Below are 20,945 nucleotides of genomic sequence, written 5' to 3' on the forward strand. Positions count from 1 at the left end.
TTGAAGGCCTCTGGAGAAGCTTTTAAGATCCTGGCTGGAGGGGGTGGAGATCTACTTGCGACTACCAAGACAAGACTTGCAAAGAAAGAACTGAAGTTCAGAGAGTCACACAGCTGGTATATATAAGATTCAAATACAGACTGAATATTCGTCTACTCCAATACTTGGACATTAGTCTGAGGCTTGGACAGTCTTCTATAAACACCTCTATCACCAGGACAAGCAACCCCAAAAGCTTGGACAACCATGAGGAAACAAAGAAACACCATGCAGGCAAAGGAGCAGGAAAAAAACCCACAAGACCAAATAAATGAGGAGGAAATAGGAAAAATGCCTGAAAAAGAATTTAGAGTAATGATAGTAAAAATGATACAAAATCTCAATAACAAAATAGAGAAAGTACAAGAAACAGTTCATAAGAACTCAGAAAAACAAACAGCAATGGATAACAAAATAACTGAAATTAAAAATACTCTAGATGCTCTAACCAGCAGAATGACTGAGGCAGAAGAACGAATAAGTGAGTTGGAAGATAGAATGGGAGAAATAAACGCCACAGAGCAGGAAAAAGATAAAAAAATAAAAAGACTAGAAGACAGCCTCAGAGACCTCAGTGATAACCTTAAACGTACCAACATTCGAATTATAGGCATCCCAGAAGAAGAAGAAAACAAGAAAGGGTCTGAGAAAATATTTGAAGAGATTATAGTGGAAAACTTCCCCAACATGGGAAAGGAAATAATGAACCAAGTCCAAGAAGCACAGAGAGTCCCATACAGAATAAACCCAAGGAGAAATACACCAAGACACATATTAATCAAACTAACGACAATTAAACACAAAGAAAAAATATTAAAAGCAGCAAGAGAAAAGCAACAAACAACATATAAGGGAAAACCCATCAGGATAACAGCTGACCTTTCTACAGAAACTCTGCAGGCCAGAAGGGAATGGCAGGATATACTCAAAGTCCTGAAAGAGAGAAACCTACAGCCAAGAATACTCTACCCAGCAAGAATCTCATTCAGATTTGAGGGAGAAATCAAAAGCTTTCCAGACAAGCAAAAGTTAAGAGAATTCAGCACCACCAAACCAGCCTTACAACAAGTGCTAAAGGAACTTCTCTAAGTAGGACACACAAGAAAAGGAAAACACCTACAAATACAAACCCAAAACAATTAAGAAAATGGTAATTGGAACACACATGTCAATAATCACTTTAAATGTAAATGGACTAAATGCTCCAACCAAAAGACACAGACTGGCTGAATGGATACAAAAACAAGACCCTTCTATATGCTGCCTACAAGAAACCCACTTCAGACCAAGGGATACATATAGACTGAAAGTGAAGGGATGGAAAAAGATATTCCATGCAAATGGAAGTCAAAAGAAAGCTGGAGTAGCAATCCTCATATCAGACAAATTAGACTTGAAAGTAAAGACTATTAAAAGAGACAAGGAAGGGCACTACATAATGATCAAGGGATCCATCCAAGAAGAACACATCACAATGGTAAATATCTATGCCCCCAATATAGGAGCACCTCAATACATAAGGCAAATACTAACAGCTATAAAAGGGGACATCGACAGTAACACAATTATAGTGGGAGACTTGAACACCCCACTTACATCAATGGACAGATCATCCAAACAAAAAATAAATAAAGACACACAAGCTTTAAATGACACATTAGACCATCTCGACTTCATTGATATTTATAGGACATTCCATCCAAAAACGACACACTACACTTTCTTCTCAAGTGCACATGGAACATTTTCCAGGATAGATCACATCTTGGGTCACAAATCAAACCTCAGCAAATTCAAGAAAATTGAAATCATATCAAGCATCTTCTCAGACCACAACGCCATGAGACTAGATATCAATTACAGGAAAAAAACTGCAAAAAATACAAACACATGGAGGCTAAACAATTCACTCTTAAACAACCAAGGAATCACTACAGAAATCAAAGAGGAAATCAAAAAATATCTAGAAACAAATGACAACGAAAACACAACAACCCAAAACCTATGGGACGCAGCAAAAGCAGTTCTAAGAGGGAAGTTTATAGCAATACAGTCCTACCTTAAGAAACAAGAAAATGATCGAAGAAACAACCTAACCTTACACCTCAAACAACTAGAGAAAGAAGAACAAAGAAACCCCAAAGTGAGCAGAAGGAAAGAAATCATAAAGATCAGAGCAGAAATAAATGAAAAAGAAAGGAAAGAAACCATAAGAAAAATAAATAAAACTAAAAGCTGGTTCTTTGAGAAGATTAACAAAATTGATAAACCATTAGCCAGACTCATCAAGAAAAAAAGGGAGAAGATGCAAATCAACAGAATTAGAAATGAAAAAGGAGAAGTCACAACGGACACCTCAGAAATACAAAACATCATGAGAGACTACTACAAGCAACTATATGCCAATCAATTGGATGACCTGGAAGAAATGGATACATTCTTAGAAAAATACAATCTTCCAAGACTGAACCAGGAAGAAATAGAAACCATGAACAGAGCAATCACAAGTACAGAAATTGAGGCAGTGATTAAAAATCTCCCAACACACAAAAGCCCAGGACCAGATGGATTCACTGGCGAATTCTATCAAACATTTCGAGAAGAGTTAACACCTATCCTTCTCAAACTCTTCCAAAATATTGCAGAAGGCGGAGCACTCCCAAACTCATTCTACGAGGCTACCATCACCCTGATACCAAAACCAGGCAAAGATATCACAAAAAAAGAAAACTACAGACCAATATCACTGATGAATATAGATGCAAAAATCCTCAACAAAATACTAGCTAACAGACTGCAACAGCACATTAAAAAAAATCATACACCACGATCAAGTGGGGTTTATCCCTGGGATGCAAGGATTCTTCAATATACGCAAATCAATCAACGTGATACATCATATCAACAAATTGAAGGATAAAAACCATATGATCATTTCAATAGATGCAGAAAAAGCTTTTGACAAAGTTCAACATCCATTTATGATAAAAGCTCTCCAGAAAATGGGCATAGAAGGAAATTACCTCAACATCATAAAAGCCATATATGACAAACCAAAAGCCAACATTGTTCTCAATGGAGAAAAACTGGAAGAATTCCCTCTAAGAACAGGAACAAGACAAGGGTGTCCACTCTCACCACTGTTATTCAACATAGTTTTGGAAGTGTTAGCCACAGCAATCAGAGAAGAAAAAGAAATTAAAGGAATCCAAATTGGAAAAGAAGAAGTAAAATTATCACTCTTTGCAGATGACATGATACTATATATAGAAAACCCTAAAGACTCTACCAGAAAACTGCTAGCACTCATTGATGAGTTTAGTAAAGTAGCAGGATACAAAATTAATGCACAGAAATCTCTTGCATTCCTATACACTAACAATGGAAGAGCAGAAAGAGAAATTAAGGAAACTCTCCCATTCACCATTGTAACAAAAAGAATAAAATACCTAGGAATAAACCTGCCTAAGGAGGCAAAAGATCTGTATGCAGAAAACTTTAAGATATTGATGAAAGAAATCAAAGACGACACAAACAGATGGAGGGACATACCATGTTCCTGGATTGGAAGAATCAACATTGTGAAAATGACTATACTACCCAAAGCAATTTACAGATTTAATGCAATCCCGATCAGATTACCAATGGCATTTTTCACAGAACTAGAGCAAGAAATCTTACGATTTGTATGGAAACGCAAAAGACCCTGAATAGCCAAAGCAATCTTGAGAAGGAAAAATGGAGTAGGTGGAATCAGGCTTCCTGACTTCAAACTATACTACAAGGCCATAGTGATCAAGACAGCATGGTACTGGCACAAAAATAGAAAGGAAGATCAATGGAATAGAATAGAGAACTCAGAAGTAAGCCCAAACACATATGGGCACCTTATCTTTGACAAAGGAGGCACGAGTATACAATGGAAAAAAGACAGCCTCTTCAATAAGTGGTGCTGGGAAAATTGGACAGCAACATGTAAAAGAACGAAATTAGAACACTTCCTAACACCATACACAAAAATAAACTCCAAATGGATTAAAGACCTACATGTAAGGCCAGACACTATAAAACTCCTAGAGGAAAACATAGGCAGAACACTCTTTGACATACATCAAAGCAACATCCTTTTTGACCCACCTCCTAGAATCATGGAAATAAAATCAAGAATAAGTGAATGGGACCTCATGAAACTTAAAAGCTTTTGCACAGCAAAAGAAACCATAAACAAGACTAAAAGGCAACCCTCAGAATGGGAAAAAATAATTGCCTATGAAACAACGGACAAAGGATTAACCTCCAAAATATACAAGCAGCTCAGGCAGCTTCATACCAAAAAAGCAAATAACCCAATCCACAAATGGGCAGAAGACCTAAATAGACATTTCTCCAAAGAAGACATACAGATGGCCAACAAACACATGAAAAGATGCTCAACATCACTAATCATCAGAGAAATGCAAGTCAAAGCCACAATGAGGTATCACCTCACACCAATCAGAATGGCCATCATCACAAAGTCTGGAAACAACAAATGTTGGAGAGGGTGTGGAGAAAAGGGAACTCTCCTGCACTGTTGGTGGGACTGTAAGTTGGTACAGCCACTATGGAAAACAATTTGGAGGTTCCTTAAAAAACTACAAATAGAACTACCCTATGATCCAGTCATCCCACTCCTGGGCATATACCCAAAGAAAACCATAATCCCAAAAGAAACGTGTACCATAATGTTTATTGCAGCACTCTTTACAATAGCCAGGACATGGAAGCAACCTAAATGCCCATCAACAAATGAATGGATACAGAAGATGTGGCATATATATACAATGGAATATTACTCAGCTATAAAAAGGGATGAGATGGAGCTATATGTAATGAGGTGGATAGAACTACAATCTGTCATACAGAGTGAAGTAAGTCAGAAAGAGAAGGACAAATATTGTATGCTAACTCACATATACGGAATCTAGAAATGGTACTGATGAACTCAGTGACAAGAACAAGGATGCAGATACAGAGAATGGACTGGAGAACTCGAGGTATGGGAGGGGGCAGGGGGTGAAGGGGAAACTGAGAAGAAGCGAGAGAGTAGCACAGACATATATATACTACCAACTGTAAAATAGTCAGTGGGAAGTTGTTGTATAACAAAGGGAGTCCAACTCGAGGATGGAAGATGCCTTAGAGGACTGGGGCAGGGAGGGTGGGGGGGACTCGAGGAGGGGGGCGTCAAGGAAGGGAGGGAATATGGGGATATGTGTATAAAAACAGTTGATTGAACCTGGTGTACCCCCAAAAAAATATAATAAAATAAAATAAAATAAAAAAAATTAACTCAATGGATCATGGACCTAAATGTAAAATGTGTTTTCTAGAGCAGCATCTGGGATACAGGAATTTGGACAACCTGGTGGTACTTCGCAGACAAATTGTCCAAAGCCTTTCAAAAGGTCATCATCACAGACTAAAAGACATCAGACCATTTTCATAGTTGCCAAGAGGCAGTTGACTGTGGGCCCAGTAAAGAAAATTATAGGATTTCTGTTTCCCAAAATTCCTAAAGAAAAACAACAAGCCAAAAAAGGAAAATCAATCCACTATTAAAGGAAACCACAGAAAATAGTAAAGTGCCTGGCATTTTACTGCACTACATTTTTTCCTGTAAAACATAGGACCTACTGATGTATCTTCAGAAATGTAAACAAGTTTTCCTTGTGGTAGCCTCAAGAAATTCAAGCAATATAGTCAAAGCAAAGAAAACTCATTATTCAATTTGTCTGAGCCTTTGAAGCTCTGGAGTTTGCCTGGGAAGGCAGAACACGACTGGATTCTGCATCAGCTTTCCATTCCATTCAGATCTTGAAAGCAATTCTGTCACATGGAGGTCAGCTAGGGCACATTCATGTAATGTGTCCCTTAGCAAATGGTGAGGAAACGGTGGCATCTGGCCCAGGAAGCAGTAGCTGTCACACTAAGAGCCACCCCAGGCATCTTTGCCTGTCCCATTTTCCCTTGCCTGTCTTGTGTGTATTTTAGGGTAACACGAGGAATTCCCCAATAAAGAGCAGCTCACCAAAACTAGTGTCCCTTGGGTACTGAGCAAATCCGTACTCCACTCTGCCACTGATCACATACTTTTGCACATCTTGTGCAAGGCTCCGTGTAGAAAGAGTGATGACGGGCTTCCAGAGACATTCCAGCTCCTAAATGTGCGAACCACAGACCTCTTCTCTGTTCTTTATGACCATAGACTTAGCCCATGCTAAGCTCAGTATTCGTGTAGCATCTAACAAGCTCAGGTGAGGATGGCTGTAACTCTTAACAAAATTTCCAAGATGTTCGATGACTTTTGGGTGAGAAAGAGTCTACTTTCTGTAGTTGACAGGCAAATGGGAGCATACAGAGGTGGCCCTGATCCTAACAGAGAAAACAGTCAATGTAATGAACGTCTATCTACCATTCACCTCCTCCCATCTCTCTACAACATGAAGGTTTCCCAAATGTGAGTCTTTCCAGAAAAGAAGCCAAGTTTTCATTTAAATGTGTTACTCAGCTTCCCTTGCAGTGAGGATGTGGGCATATGACTAGCTTCCACCAATCACATGCACCTATGGGATACTCACCTACCCAGGTTAGTAATGTGAGGCCAGGGTGGAAGTAGTAGCCTTCATTCTCAATGGCAGTGGTTAGAGTTCCTCCTGGCTACATGTCTGCAGAGTTGGATTCTCTGACCTTACCAAGAATTCTGAGGCAAGCTACCTAAAATCCTGTAATAAATTTCTTTTCTTTTTAAACCAGCTAAACATAACCCAGAAAGCCGCTTTGCATAACCTGAAGAAGAAAATGCTAGTGAAACAATACAAGGTAGCTACTTCCACCCCATATGTCAGGACTAGTGGGCAGTAGCATTGATACTTTTCCTGGGACCTCTGGGCCACCTCAAGCTCTGGAAAGGTGACACATAGGTAAGTGCCTGACCTGGAGCCCATAGACCTGCACTGTCCAGTAGAAGTCTCTGAGATTACAGAAATGTTCTGTACTCTGCTGTCCATAGGGCTACATGTGTGCAAGTAGTGCAACTGAGGAACTGGGTTTTTTCATTTTATTTCATTTTAATGAATTTAAGTTTTAATAGTAACTTGGCTAATGACTACCAGATGAGACCTCTCCGGTTGAGAAGAGTCAAGCTTCCAGAAAATACATTACAGTCAATAATTACTGAGCAACTATTAGCCTCCTCAAGGAGCAGCAGGGCAGTGAGGGACAGTTTCCAGTTTCCCACTGGGACCATGCGTGCAGGACACACTTCTGTACCTTTCAGCAGTCACTGTCGGCAACTAAAGGCTGCACCCCCACCCCCCAGTCGGCACCCTGCCCTCTTACAGGCCAGCCGAGCCCACTTCCTTGCTCTGCTGCTGATGAAATTGTCATTAAAACAACATGTCTGAAAAATCAGAATTTAACACTGTATATCAAGGACATGAAGAATTCTTTACATCCTCTGACCTAATCATCCCACTTCTGGGAATTTACTCACAGGAAATTAAGTGAAAAAGAGACAAAACTGTATCCCCAGAGATGTTACAATAGTGTCATTTCTAATGGTCAAGAATTGGAAACAGTTTAAATATTCAGCACAAGCTCTGCTTCAGCAGTACAGTATTACACAGAATATTATGCAGCCATTAAAAAGAGCTTGTAAAGAAAAATAATGGGGAAGGACTTTGAAAGCACAAACACTATAGGAAACTGAAAGGAAAAGCAGACCATTTATAGTGGTGGACGTGGGCATGTGGCTTAGTTTTATTTCCTGCACTTTGCAAAATTTTCTCCTGCGGTGTTTTTAACCTGGAGTTATGGGCCCCCTGCTGGTAGAGGGTCTCTAAGAATCCCCAAAACTGTATCCCAATATTGTGTGTATGTGCTGTTTTCCCACTTATGAAACAAGCTTATGAAATGATGAAATCTTATTATTCTGTTTTGGCTCTGCCCACCAGAAAAGCTAAGTCATTTTTTGATAAGAAAACAAAGACGGGCTTCCCTGCTGGTGCAGGGTTTAAGAATCTGCCTGCCCAATGCAGGGGACACGGATCCGAGCCCTGGTCGGGGAAGATCCCACATGCCACGGAGCAGCTAAGCCTCTGTGCCACAATTACTGAGCCTGTGCTCTAGAGCCCATGAGCCACAGCTACTGAGCCCATATGCTAAAACTACTGAAGCTCGCACTCCTAGAGCCTGTGCTCCACAACAAGAGAAGCCCCTGCACTGAGAAGCCCATGCACTGCAAAGAAGAGTAGCCCCCGCTCACCACAATTGGAGAAACCCCACTCGCAACAGCAACAAAGACCCAACACAGCCAAAAAAATAAATTTAAAAAAATACATTTATATGGACTGGAGAACTCGAGGTTTGGGAGGGGGCAGGGGGTGAAGGGGAAGCTGAGACGAAGTGAGAGAGTAGCACAGACATATATATACTACCAACTGTAAAATAGATAGTCAGTGGGAAGTTGTTGTATAACAAAGGGACTCCAGCTCGAGGATGGAAGACGCCTTAGAGGACTGGGGCGGGGAGGGTGGGGGGGACTCGAGGGGGGGGAGTCAAGGAAAGGAGGGAATATGGGGATATGTGTATAAAAATAGATGATTGAACTTGGTGTACCCCCCAAAAAATAATAAATAAATAAATAAAATTAAAAAAAAATACATTTATAAAAAAGAGAAAGCAAACAAAGAGCACGAAGCTCTAACCACTCTCTTCCCCTGCACAGGGTCCCCTTCCTGGGGCAAAGGAAAGTCATGTGCTTCCTACCAATCCCACTCCCAAGAGCCCACCCCACTCCCAGTGCCTCGAGAGCTCTGACAGCAGTGGGTGAAGGGGCCGATGATGGGGTCTGAGGGCTGGAAGGAAGACCCGCTTTCTCTTTGATATTTACACTCTTGACTTAAGGGCCTTGCTGTCTTTTTCAGTTGGTTGGTTTTGCACATCTGTCTGTCTTTCTCTTTCTTTCTTTCTTTCTTTCTCTTTCTTTCTTTCTTTCTTTCTTTCTTTCTTTCTTTCTTTCTTTCTTTCTTTCTCTTTCTTTCTTTCTTTCTTTCTTTCTTTCTTTTTCTTTCTTTCTCTTTCTTTCTTTCTTTCTTTCTTCCTTCCTTCCTTCCTTCCTTCCTTCCTTCCTTCCTTCCTTCCTTTCTTTCTTTCTTCTTTCTTTCTTTCTTTCTTCCTTTCTTTCTTTCTCTTTCTTTCTTCCTTCCTTCCTTCCTTTTTCTTTCTTCTTTCTTTCTTTTTCTTCTTTCTTTCTTTCTTTCTTTCTTTCTTTCTCTCCTTTCTTTAGGCATTTTTTTCAAAAGGCAGAAAATTCCTTGCATCACTCCCCCATCTGCATGGACAGACATGTCAAAAGATGCAGGAACATGTACCTGCATCCCCAATGCAGATTCATCCAATCCTGAGCCTGCAAAATTCTCTGCACTTCTTCCTGTTTCACAGAATTCCAAGAATAAAAGATGTCACCAATCTTGTCTTCTTTGGCTTTTTATCACTGACTCTCAGAATGCCCCAAGCAGAGGGTGTTTGGTATCTCACTCATGTTCTAGAAACCCCCACAGAAGGGTCCCCCATCACACCTGCAAAGCTGAGTGCTCTTGGCCTACGGAGCTGAATGACCAGGCAGATCAACGCCATGGAAGTGGCCAAGGGGACACACAGCCCTCAGCGCTAGTTGACAGGCTCAACATGATGCCCGAAGGGTCATTTTTATCGTGACTTTCAACTTTTTAACCCCAGAATGCGCACACACCCGAGTTTCCCTGTGTGTGTACCCCATTCCTGAAAAATTATAGAGGCATGTGGAGAGAAGCCCCACATGCACTGTTTTGCTTGGGGCCACTGTCACTCCACACACCGCTGCCCAGGGGGGGTCACAAGTCTTCAAACCTAGCATCTCAGGTCCTCATCCAACACCCAAGTGCTGCATCACGTCCACCATTAAACATGTTTCGAATGCGAGCTGGATGTGGGGGCACCCCGGGCCTCCTGAAGGCCTGGCTTCTTGCTCTCCCAAGGTCAGCTTTTGGGAGGATTGAGAGGACAGCATTACATGAAAAGCACACACCTTTGTTTGTTTGCCCTGTTTACTAGCCGACCCTAGCATTCCCTGCTCTAGGGAACTGCTCACACTACCCACTGAGGCTGGCAGCTGAGGCCTGGGAGAAACTACCTGGGAAACACACTGAGCTGCTGACCTTCCCCGCAGCGTCAGGGCCTCACTTGTATTTTTACCGACTCCTGCTCACGGTCCTGACCCCCTTGGAGTTAGAACTCCGTCCTAAATTGACCAAATCATTTTGAAACATACCCCCAAAATGCCAGGATGTCATCGCCATTTCCCACTGAGTTAAGTCACAGTTTCAGTTTTTAAGTTGCGTTACGGGACTTGGCATGGACGTTCCCTTCGAATATCAGCCACGCTACATGGAGAGCTGTTCCTGCTTGCAGAGCACGCCGGCCCCAAGGTGTGTGAATGAGGCACAGAGGGTGCCCAGCACGAGGAGGCAATTTCCTCTGGAAAACCTAAATTTTACTTTATATAGAAACATACACATTTTATACACAAAAAATAGTTTTGAAATTGCAAAAAGCATAACTGCATCATTTTATAGGTGATTTTTGTGAAGACATATTAAGGAAAAGGGAAGAACCCAAAGTGAAGCTAAAATCCCACCAACACAGAACAGACCTGGTCCACAGACACCCTTCCACGTAGCGATGCTGGTTCACACATGACAGTGGCATCACAGGCTGGTCCTCTGCCTGCAATCAAGGAAGCCATTTTCCTGTTAATGCTTAGTTGTATCCCAAGTTCAGAATCATGAAAGAATCAACAAAATCCTGTTGCAGGAACCCATACAGCTGACATGGAGCCCTCCCTCGGCTCCCTGTATGTGCTAGCCCGAAGGAGATCTCCGAGATCAGAGTCAGAACTGTCCATGGAGCCCACAGATTGAGTGGAGAATTGCTTTCTTTATTGGAACCTTTCACATAGCTGGTGGTCAGCATGCCCTGGCCTGTTGTCTATGGCAGGTTTGTGCTGTGTGTGTCCTGACCGGGACAGCATGGGTGTGACAGTGGGAGCACAAACCTGCCAGGAGTGAAGTGGACCACATCGTGGATTCACAGTGTGTGTATGTGTATCTATATAGTATTCTGGCACAACACCATCTAAGTTCACAGCAAGAGATCCATTTTCCTAGGGTCATTACCAAACCCAACTTGGGTGTGCTATTGACATGGGGTTGTGGTTAAGGAAAGTACAGTGTTTATTGTAGGGCACCAAGCAAAGAGAACAGGTAGCTAATGCTCAAAAGACTGAAACTCCCTGATGGATTTCAGGGAAGGGTTTTTAAAGACAGAGTGAGGGAGAGGGCCATGGGGAACGTGATGGGCTCATGCACAATTTTCTGACTGGTGGGTGGTAAGGTAACCAGCTGAGGTTACAGGGGCCAACATTATCAATCTTCAGGTTCCAGCTGGTCCAAAGTGGTCTCCTGATGGTCACCACTCTCCATCTTGTTGAGGTATCGTTTCTCTAAAACAACCAAGGAATGTGTGTTAGACTTTACCTTTGAGGCAGAACTGTGAGTCCTTGGGGCCAAGTTATTGTTTAAGTTATGGTTATATCTCTGCCTGACTTCCCTAACTTTGTTTCTGCATTCCTTTGCTTCTCCAAGCATGAGCTGCTGGGGCTTGTTCCTTTCTCTACTCATGGATGTCCTAGGAGGCCACAGTATACTCCTGTAGTCTTTTTTCTAATCGTCAGTAAACGTGGAACTCTGGAGGTCTGTCACTGGGAAGGCCTCTACCTAGGTCTGCTTGGTTTCAGGGTTACATCCCCTTGCTCATGGGCTGGCCACCTTCCCTCTGGCCCCAGAGCAGGATTTAAGGTCTAGTAGCACCTGCCCCACAGCCCAGCAGGGCAGATGGATCCAAACATAACTTGTTTCTGTTGTGTGATATTTGGGGGCCTCTTTTCCACTAATTTCTGCAGGCAGAAGGAGATGGTGTGAAAATGTACTATCTCCCCATTCAAAGAAGTCTCTGCAATCTGGAGAGAGACAAGACTTGTTCTCCCAGCTCTTGTTCACTTTTATTCACTCTTGAAGATTTTAAAGATAAAGTAATAAGACAACTTGGACCATTCAGATAGACGTCAATAGTAAAATAACAAAAGTAGAGCACAGCACGTCTGCATGTGACCACACACTCCAAGTATCTGCAGGGATTTTACATTTGGATGAAAGTTCTCCCATAGTCAGGAATTCAGGACACGGGAATAGGGGTATCTAAGAACATAAATACAGAATGAATTTGGACAACAGTGAGCCAATTAACAAAAAATTATACTGCTAAGCCACCGTATTTGTAGTGCTGTGATTAGATTTCCTCAACCTGTGGAATTCTCACAAGGTTTCTATCTTTTTTTTTTTTTTAACATAAAGGTAACAACTCCACTGCAGCTGTTGGACAAAAACCAAGAAAGCCCTTTCTGGGTCCTGAGTTTAGTTTCAACACACCATTGTTATCATTATACTTGTTTCCTGTAGCTGCAGAAACAAAGTACCAGGAACCTGATGCCTTAAACAAGAGAAATTTATACTCTAACAGTTCTGGAGTCTGGAAGTCCAAGATCAAGGTGTCGATAGGGATGTGCACCCTCTGAAGGCTCTAGGGGAGGATCCTCCCTTGCGTCTTTCAGCATCTGCTTGTTCCTTGGCTTTTAGCCACATCACCCAGTGTCTGTCTTGGTCTTCACATGGCCACCTTCTCCTGGTCTCTCTGCCTTCACATGACCACCTTCCCCCAGTGTGTCCTAATCTTCTCTTCTTTTAAGAACATCAGTCTTATTGGATTAGAGCCCACCCTGCTCCAGTATGACCTCATCTTAACTAATTACACTTACAGTGACCCTGTTTCCAAATAAGGTCACATTCTCAGGTACCAGGAGTCTTGAGAGGTGGGGCACACATTCAACCCAACCCATACATATACAGTGTACACAGTTTAGTGCCTTCACAATAAAACACACTGAAAGATACTTCGTGAAAGTTGGTGGACTGTTATGATGAGGCATATGTAATAGCTATCGAAGCTGCCTTTAATTCTATCTTTGTATCATCTGATCAGCAATCTGGATTTTTTCATCTCCTGAAATCATCATAAACAAACAATTCACTTCAGTGTGTACACAAACACACCCTGACGTGATGGAAAGGTAGACCACAGCAATTGCATTCCTGGTACATTACCAGAAGAAGGGAAAGCAAGGACTTGAATGCTTTTGCCCACGCATGTTCATAGCAGCATTATTTGCAATAGCCAAAAGGTGGGAGCAACCCAAGTGTTCATCAACAGAGGAACGGATAAACAAAATATGTCATGTACTTGCGATGGGATATCATGCAGATTTAAAAAGGAAGGAAACCGTGTCACATGCTACAACATGGATGAAACTTGAGGACATCATGCTGAGTGAAATCAGCCAGTCACAAAAAGACACGTATGTCTATGAGGGACTCATATGAGAGACCTAGAGTAGTCAAATCGTAGACACAGAAAGTAGGACAGTGCTTAGTAGGGGGAGAGAGAATGGGGAGTTAGTGTTTAATGGGGATGGAGTTTCTGCTTAGGAAAATGAAAACATTCTGGAGATGGACGGTGGTGATGGTTGCACAGCAATGTGAATGTACGTAATATCACTAAACTGTGAGCTTAAAAATGGTTAACGTGGTAAATTTTATATTGTGTATTTTGTCACAATTTAAAAATTTACAGATCAAAATAAAGTATGGCGTTTAGTTAACTAAAAATATGAGGTGGATGGATATGGAGATGGATGACTGGATATGCAAAACAAAACACAAAAACAAAAGAAGTTCAGTTTTTGTAGAATCCAGTGGTAGGTGTCTGGCTTCTCACTCTCAATATTTCTGTATATTTGATGCTAAAATAGTGAGGAATCCGAGCAGCTGGAATGCTCTCAAGAGGGGAAAGTAGGCAGAAATGAGCCAGAGCTCCCAGGACTCGACACCAATGTCCTGAACCGTGGTTAAAACAAGGTGGCCGCGATGATGAAACTGGGCAAGGGCTGTCCCAGGTCCCCTGCACCCCTGGGACTGAGGGCCGCAGTCCTCACAGGAGCTGAGATGTCACCATACCTGTTTCCACTTCCCAGCATTTGCACAGATGCTGCTACTGCTGCTTGCTGGCTGGAAACCCAGGCTCCCTGTCACCGTGACCCTTGCCCAGGAGAGACAATTAATGGGATAGTGGGGGCTCGTTTGGCCCTCATTTCCAAGGACACTATGGCAGTAATTTGATGAATGACCTACTTTTCTACACTTCACTGAGGCCTGTCAGTTTTTAGAAAGGGCCATAGCCTATCAGCACAGTTGCCACCACCCCCTGTCCTTTGGCCATGACAGACATTAATAATGGAACCCAGAACTCCGCCCTACCATGTCTCAGGGCCATTTCAACACAGAGCTATAAACAATCACTAGCAGTCAAGGAGGGCTGACCTTCAAAATAGAAACTGTGGCCATCCTGAGGTCTAGGTACTGGGTTCCAGAAGGAGGCCAGTAAAACTGCCCTAAGTGGAAAAGGGGCCAAAGAAGTTTCCACCGGTACTGAAGCATGGGGCCACCGCTGCTCTGGGCAGTGGGTCTAGAGACACAGAAGGCAGCTTCTGAAGCAAAGGAGGGAGGAAATGAATGTTTGCTCTGCAGGTACACCAAACATTGGGAGGACCATGGCCACAGCTGGTTGATGTGACCACAAAGAACTTGCCTTTGTCCCTAAGCTGTCACAGAAGCAAAGAAATGAGGTGCTAAAGAAAGTACATCTGGGACAGAGTGGATGTGACTACATACAGTGAAGGGCTATCACTCTCCACAACTCATCAGGTTTGGCAGCAAGCTCACGGAACCCCAGCAGGCATGAATCAGGTCCACTATCACCCTGCGATAGAGGTTGCAGCAGAAAGCTCTGAAATCAGATACCTCTGCTATGTGACCCTGCAGGAGTCGCTTAACCTCTCTGAGCTTCAGTGTCCTGTTTGCAAAATATGTCACATGACTGTTATGAAGGTTACATGAGTGATGCTTGTAAATGCTTATCAAGTGCCTGGCAGACAGTGGTGTTCAATAATGAAGGGTGAAGGGAGATGACCCAGCAATCCCACTACTGGACATATACCCAGAGAACACCATCATTCAAAAAAGACACATGCACTCTAAAGTTCATTGCAGCACTATTTACAATAGCCAGGACATGGAAGCAACCTAAATGTCCATCAACAGATGAATGGATAAAGAAGATGTGGTACATATATACAATGGAATATTACTCAGCCATAAAAATGAACGAAATTCGGACATTTGTAGAGACATGGATGGACCTAGAGACTGTCATACAGAGTGAAGTGAGTCAGAAAGAGAAAAACAAATATTGTATATTAACACATATATGTGGACTATAGAAAAATGGTACAAATCAACCCATTTGCAAGGCAGAAATAGAGACACAGATGTAGAGAACAAACATATGGACACCAAGTGGGGAAAGTGGGGAGGGTTGGGGGGAGAATGAATTGGGAGATTGGGATACCAAATTGTACACTCTAATTATATGCAGTTTATTGTAAAAAATAAAAAAAGAAAAAGAAAAAAATGAAAAAAAAAAAATGAAGGGTGGTTCGTTGGTTGGTTAGTTGTAATAGTAGTAGCTTTGTATTAGTAGCCATAAGAACACCTGTCTCTATAATCCTCCTTCCCTGTGACCAAAGTGGTGGCTGAGGAATTGAACAGGCTGCCTTCCTATAGCTTTTTGTGTGAGGCCACAGAGACCTCCCCCACTGTTGGCTTCAGCCCCATGCTGGGCCCAAGAGGCGCTTCTTCACTCCAAGAACCTATCCCTCCGGGTTTGGTAGCAAGTCCCTTTTTTAGAGGAGAGTGTGACCCAGGTGCCCCAAAGCTATCCAAGCTCCTCTAAAGAAGTCAGCATGGCTGGATAAGGGATGAGCAGCTCTTGCCCAACCAGGTCACATGCTTTTATTTCACCCTCAGGAGAATGTGCAAAGGCACATGAAGCATCCTACCACTTTCTACTAAAGCCCTAACTGCCTCCTGTCTTTGGAAGCCAGGGTCACCCTCCCTAGCTTGGCTCACACAAGCTGTAGGTTCTCACAATGCAGACAGTGTCTCCACCTGTCCCTCATCCCTACCTGTTTGTCTCCACTTTCCCCCATCCCCATCTGACCCCCTTCTATCCCCAGGAGGTACCACTAAGAAGGGAACAGCCCAGCATCCCAGGATCCACACAGGAAAATTACTGTAGACACTTCACTCCCATTGACATTGAGCACAGACCTCTCGGGGAACAGCTCCCAGTGCTGGAGACCCTCGGAGAGGCACTTGGTGAGACATCTGGCCTCTTCTAGCTCCAGAAACTAAATGGGCCCACCTCCTCGGATCACTTGCACCCCTGGCTGGGCAGGGACCAAAAAAAGTCATGACTTTGGGACACTGGGGACCTAGGCCCCCCCACACACAGACCTAGGGCTCAGAGACCAGGGCTGGCTACCCTCATCTCTGAGCTGGGAGACCCTGGTTCCTCCTAAGAAGCTTCAGTGAGAGCCCTGTCTGTCCAGGACATGCAAAAGACACGAGAAATAGCATTTGGGGGGAAATCAACTTGCACTTTCTTTTAGTGACAGAAGAGACTCTGCCTGAGTTTTAAATCCATTTGTGAAGCATATTTCTGAAGGTGGCTTGTGTTTCAGGGTTCAGAGCATAGATTTTTTTCATTCAAAATTAGAATTAGTTTGGTGCCATCACACGAACCAAATTTTACTCTCCCCCTGTCTCTCCCTCCAGCAATGAACTGGGACCCAACACCTGCTTTGCGGCCAGGCTCAGACACTGGGCAGGAAGGACCCTCTCAGGAGAGCCTCCTCACACCCCACCCTCCTGTGCAGCGCTCTGTACTCTCCTTGCCTGGCTCTGGGTTCCTCTCTCCACCGCAGCTCCATGGAGGGTGCACACAGCCCTCACCCAGATGCATCTGCATCCCCTGGCTCCTCCATGCACATGGGGTCACCATGTGCCACTGGCATCAATGCTGCACCCACCCTTGGCCAGGCTTCCAGCAAAACTGAGGACAAAAACATGAACTGCTGAGACTTTCCTGGTGGTGCAATGGTTAAGAATCTGCCTGCCAATGCAGGGGACATGGGTTCAAGCCCTGGTCTGGAAAGATCCCATATGCTGCAGAGCAACTAAGCCTGTGCATCACAACTACTGAGCCTGTGTGCCACAACTACTGAAGCCCCTGGGCCTAGAGCCCATGCTCCACAACAAGAGAAGCCACCACAATAAGCCAGTGCACTGCAATGAAGAGTAGCCCCTGCTCGCCACAGCTAGAGAAAGCCCATGCCCAGCAGCAAAAACCCAATGAATAAATAAACAAATAAATAAATAATAAATTTATTTTAAAAAACACATGAGCTGCTGCAATTCTTCAAGTCTGTTTAGAAATAGGCAAGTCATTCCAATTTAAAAGGAGAAAGAGGATGATCACAAAGAGTGGGGAGGGACACTCTCTTAAAAAAAATAACATTAAAAAAAAACCTTCTGAGAAAACAAAATACTGTTTTTTATAAAGGCAAAGATGTGCTGGATGTCATGATAGGCACAAATCATCTAGGCAGAGCCCTTCAACATGTAAAGACTGACCATTCTGAACCATCAAGCACTGGCTCAGTGTTGAAGCAATCAGGTGATTGGTTGGATAAAGGGGGGAGACTAGGAATATCTATGAATCTATAACTTTGGAGTTAAGGTTCATGTAGAACAGCCTCCATATAACACTGTGTTATAAGGTTCTTATGTCATCTTATGTTAGTAAAGATACTCATACCTAAAAAATTCTAAGGAAAAATTATTTTCAACTTGGAATTATAAATTCAGTAAAATATCAATCAGAAGTAAAAATAGGCTAAAGACATTTTCATTTATATACGGATTTACAAAATTGACTTTTCTTGCACCGTCCTTAAGGAGCTACTGGAGATAATCTCTGGCAAAATTAGAAAGACAAGGGAACAAAGAAACAGTGGGTCCAACCCAGGAGAGTAAGGGGAAGTTCCAGGATGAAAAATGTGTCACAGGCCTAGAGAAAAAATAGTCCAGATTTAGTGGGTTATAGCAGAGTATCCAGAAGGTAATACTCTTGGGGGAAAAGGAGAACAAAGGATAAAAATTAAATGTTTGATGGACTATGAGCATATGTGAATAGAAAATTATACAAGTGGAAAAAATGAAGCAATTACAAACTTCAGGAGAAACAAAAACTCCACAAGAAAGGAAATGTTCACCTGGGGCCTCAGTGAACAATATTTACACAGCTATACTAGTAATGTAAATATTGATTACTGATCCAACTGTACTGGAAGATGTCAGAGAAGATGGGGAAGAAAATCTCTCATTACAGAAAGCTCATCAACAATGCCTAAAAGTGATCAAATCAAGAAATAATGGTATAAGCATATTGTCTAGAAGCATGAAAGTGTGGACCAGGAGAAACAGCTAAACAGAAGAATAAAAGTGACTCTGACCTGTGACGAGTAGGGCTGGGATACAGAGAAAGTGGCCAAGGGGTCCACTATTTTCATTTTGAAACTTTCAGTTCTGTAATCATTTCAATCACAAATATATTTTACATTAATAAATATTTATTAATCTCAAAAAATATTCTCAATGATCAAGCCGAATCTGCCTGTGAAACGGCAGAAAGAAGTAGGGCAGCAATTGGAGGTAAAGGCAGTATATTAGGTAGCAGAAGCCAGAGGGCAGGGCCTCCAGAGGGCAGGTGAAGGCACACCCTTGGAGACAGGCACAAAATCCAGGTGGGAGGGGGAAGGTGGGGGCTGATGCAGACACCTGGAAAGGTTTGATGTCAATCATAGTATTGATTCAAAATGAAATGTCTTGACTTTACTTACTTCTCTTTTACTTTTCTAATCAATGCTGGGAAATATTTTCTCCTAGAATTTCTGGACACCTGATAAAGAGGGGAATTTATCTGTAATGTGCTGCTGCTGCTGCTGCTGCTGCCATGTTTATGCACACAACTGGAACACATCCAGGAAAACTGTGCAACAGAAGCCCAGGATGTGAAAATCCCAGCCATGAGAATAAACGTGGTTACTGGAGAACACTGTGCATATAACCATAAGGTATCTGCTTGGATTCAAAAGGACTTTAATATAACTTCATCTAGGGTAGTTGTCCAGAATTTACCAGTTTTCCAAGACAATGACAGGATTTCAGTTCCATCTAGGTTTTAAGTCTGGCTCCAAAAATGTAAGGAATGAGTTTCTCAGTGAAAATCTTTGTTGATGTGTTGGGTTGTGTCTTTATTTCCAACATGCACACATTTGAGAAAGGACAGAGCTGTGTAACATACACACAAAAAAATGAAGAGGGAATTGCTTTCTCATTATTAACAATTTGGTGCTTAACACTATATAAGCAGTGATGTTCGTGTCTCACTCATGGGAGACGGCTTGCAAACATGGCTGATAATTTGTCTCCCTCTGTTCACACCCTCAGGCAGCCTCCTCCCACACCGACTTTGTGCAAAGCCACCAGAGGAAAGATAGCAAATGTGATGTAAGCAGAGACTGGAGCCAAGCTGCATCCACTTGGCATCCCTGGATTCCCATGGGAACAAGCCCAAGGGAGCCTGCTCAGGGATTAGCAGCCACAAGGAGCAGAACCAAGGTGCCCAGATGTCCACCTGCCCTCTGACCACAGGTGCATGGAAGAGTCCAGAAGAGACTGCCTCATTGGCCGAACAGGCTCTTAGACTTGTAAGCAGAAGAAAATAGATTGTTGTTTTATGTCTCTAAGTTTGGGGATGCCTGTTATGCAGCAGAAGCTAACAGTGCAACTCCCTCACTTAAACTGCTCTTCTAATGAGCAGTTTCATCTTCCTCTTCCCCCAGAAAATTCTTTCTTTTTAGAAACGTGGCTACAGAGTAGCAAAGAGTAAAACTCTATGCAACTCAAATATTCTTCCAGAATCCCCATGAGGGATAACAGAGCCAGTGAGTGAGAGCACAGAGGGAGTTCTGAGAAGGGATTAGCAGGAAAAGACATCAGGGCCTCCTGTAAGGACATATGCGGAACACCGCAGGCTCACGTTCACTGACATCAGCCACAACTGTTGTCATCTTGCCTGTGGTTAGAGATCACCTCTAAAACATAGAACCTTCCCAATTGTAGACAAAAGCTTATATGTCACCAGAGCACCTGGTGACAATAAAGTCCATTCAAAATATGCTTTTATTACCTGGAAACAAGGCATTCACAAATAAATGGACTAATAGAAGAGTCAGCTCATTTGAAATTTCCAGGTAAAAAAAATGTGTGGTACTGTTTGCACTGATTGTTGTTAACTGCCCCCCACCCTGGCCCTGCCCCGTTTTAGAGCTCATTGGTTAGGCACTGAGGACAAGCCCCATCCTGTGCGGGCCTCCCCACTCCGTGCTGTTCCAGTCGCCATCTGCCCTTCCCTGCAGGGCCTGAAGACAGAAGTGCCTCCAGAAGGGTCGAGGAGCAGCAGGCCTGGAAGACGAAACTGTCAGACGGTGAAAGTCAGTGCATCAAAGGCCAGTGTTGAGACTGGCACTAATTACGAAGGGGAAGATAACCTCCCAGAAGAGAAACAGGTGATCCAAGTCAGTGCCACCAGTGATGCGACCCTGACATCATGGGACTCACAATACAAGTGCTCTGAAGAGGATACCGTCGAGTATTGTGTTCTCACCAAAAATGCATGACCTAAATTGAATC

Source organism: Hippopotamus amphibius, chromosome 2 (assembly GCF_030028045.1).
Source record: "Hippopotamus amphibius kiboko isolate mHipAmp2 chromosome 2, mHipAmp2.hap2, whole genome shotgun sequence".
Taxonomy (NCBI): Eukaryota; Metazoa; Chordata; class Mammalia; order Artiodactyla; family Hippopotamidae; genus Hippopotamus; species Hippopotamus amphibius.